The sequence below is a fragment of the Ruditapes philippinarum genome, unplaced genomic scaffold (genome assembly GCF_026571515.1).
Source record: "Ruditapes philippinarum isolate M1 unplaced genomic scaffold, ASM2657151v2 ctg2825_1_1_1_1, whole genome shotgun sequence".
NCBI classification, from domain to species: Eukaryota; Metazoa; Mollusca; class Bivalvia; order Venerida; family Veneridae; genus Ruditapes; species Ruditapes philippinarum.
The window spans coordinates 49,770-52,777 of record NW_026858547.1 but is presented as its reverse complement, the minus strand read 5'-3'; positions in this window follow the sequence as shown (position 1 = coordinate 52,777).

Below are 3,008 nucleotides of genomic sequence, written 5' to 3'. Positions count from 1 at the left end.
AGTTTGAGGTTTTTTCTTTTTGTTTTTTTTTAAATCATCTTGCATGCTTTGGAGACTGTTGCATAATATTTCATCAGTAAGTAGCTCAAAAACATATTCAAATTTAAAGTGAAACAGTGCAACAGGACGGCAAACAGGCAGGGATAATAGTCATTTTGGTGTAAAGGCTGACACTGGATCATTAGTTTTGTACATATTCATTCAGTAGCTTGATGTCTTTCCTATGTTATAGCATGATACTTTGTCAGTCTAGTTTATCACTTGGAATAAGTACATGTAATTTACTCTTTAGATGAAAACATTTACAACCCAAAATAACATTTTGTAATTTAAAGTTTTCATTTAATTTTGTAAGAAGAAGCTAGCGGATAATATTAGGTTGGACACTTAAGGCTCTTAAGTATGCATACAGACCAATTAATATCAAGCCCTACAGATCCCAAATGAGCTAACTTAACAAAACGTTGGACAAGCCAATGTCATTAAAACAAACAAATACACTTCTTTCACATCGCAACCCCATATGAGAAATATCCCTAAGAATATGAACGATACCTAGCCACAAACTCAACAAATTAATATAGTCATATGAGCCAACCTCATATTATCTGCGAAGAATGATATCGAATGGAGTCAAGATTCCCTTTTGCTAAAGCTACCCTCAATAAAAAGGAAAAAAATGATATTTTCTATATCATTTGCTGAAACTAACTATGTACTTTAATATTTCACCAGTTTTGGATATTCTCATTATTAGTATCATACAAAATTGAAAAAGAAACCGATGTTTGGCTAAAATTTTATTCTAAATTCGCCTGTAAAAAAAACCTGGAAAGAATGTTCGAGCTATGGACAAAGCCATCCGATTATATGTTGTTTCCCAAACTTAAAAGCTGGGCCACGTTTGAATTTATCGAAAGATTTTGTAAATGCAGTAAAACGGCGATAATCTTGATGTTTATTTGAATTTCGGCTGTTGCGTTGTTTATATTACCGTTGAAGTTTAAAATTGACCATCATTGTGAAGCATTATATCTTCTGTGTCGATGGACCAAGCGATTATGTGAAAATATTGGAAATGGAATAAAATACATGGTGATATTGACGGTAGGTGTGCGAATTTTTTGCGGCGAACATTTCTAACTTGTGTATTATTATAGATGTTGAAATATGATTTTTTTCAAAACGGCTTATATTAAGTTTTTTTATATATATGATCAGTACATGTGCTGGGATTGACAAATATATATTTTATTTGGACTTTAAAGACGTTTTAAGCTCCAAACCCAAGTGTCTGTGGTACCAGCTAAGAATGAATGTAAAAATGATGGTCCATCCGTCCTACAGGCACAAACAGTAGTGCAGGCCCAAACATGCCACAATCCCTTAAAGAGGTAATTTCGGAATGATTTACATCCTACAATTAGAGTATTTGAGCTAGCTGTGACAATAATAGAAATATAAAGGTGTGTACCAGGGACTCATGTGCCCATTCCTCGTTGTCTCCACAATTAATGTGTAGTGCCACTCACCGCCTCATCAATTGTAACACATTTAAAATTAAGGATGATGACAGGCATTGGTGAGTAACTGCATGTAAGCTTTCACGATAATAAAGCAGACTTATAAATATATTTTTCGTCACACTTTTGGTTATCACTCAAGTGGCAATGAATAAGCCAGAATTTAGGTAACAACATTTATTGGGCATTCTTATTTACTAAACTATAAAGAACGAAGGAATAATAAATTCTGTCATATGTTGCTGTTCGGATCGGAATATCGGTCCCAAGGGGACCCCGCCTATTTGACGGTAACGAGGCTTGCCGAGTTACCGCCCATGTGCGGGTTCCCGAGGGACGGATATTCCGATCCGAACCGCAAACATGTCAGATATTTATTCTTTCATATTTAAAATTGTTAACCTCAATAAGATATTTGTTTATGGAAAATAAAGTCATATCATCCATAACTATTTTCTTACAAAAGCGTATGAATTTACAACTTTAATAACAACGACGAAATGAAGCACATAGTTCCCTTCTAAAATGACGTCATTTTAACGCGGTTCATTCATAAAATGCGCTAAATTGACGTTGTTGTATGGCACGCGACTTATCTCGCACCCCCATGCCAGATGAAATTTCCGGCATGGGTAAACCTTATGGAAAAGCCAGTCTGCTATGCAAGAAATGTTGTGAAAAAAAAAGAATAAAATGAAGTCAGTGCTGTCAGCGCTTTGATTACAGATGTTCTGTGGCGTTGCACCGCTTTTGGGGTTGTCCCCTTTTGATTCTAGTTGAATTTTGTACTAATTAATTTATATATGATTGCAACTGTACATTGCACTGGGAGGTACATAAATGAACCAATAATTACATGATAGATAATGCACACAGTCTAATAGTAATGAAATTGAAAATGAAACACATTTTTACTCCATTGTACATTATACAACAAACTACGCAGTGAAATAGTTGGCAATTTATTTTCAGACAGTTGCTTTTCCAACAAAACAAGTTAAGAAAAATTACGTATATTACTGAATGATAATATTCGTAAAAAGTAAGGCATTCCAGACCAGACAAAATCAGTTATATTAATACATTTCAGACTTTTCCTTTTAATTATTAACATACATATATAAGTTGCGCCACTCGTGAAATATACCTTTTGGTGCTCACTCGTTGAAATATATTCCGATCTTACACTGAACTAAACAAATATCAGTTTACTGTTCTTATTTTACATATGTGATAAATAGAATATTATATTCGTGTAGATTCAATACTAAATTTATTGATCTCGTCGAATAAAACAATATTATGCTCGCCAGAGGCTCGCATAATATGATTTTATCCAACTCGTTCAATAAATTTATCATTCAATATCCTCTATATTAAGCTCGCTAGCAGCTCGCATTATATAGTTTTATTCAAGTTGTTCAATAAATTCAGAATTGATCTTACACTCATTCAATATCCTCTATCTATATTTAAGGTGCCTTA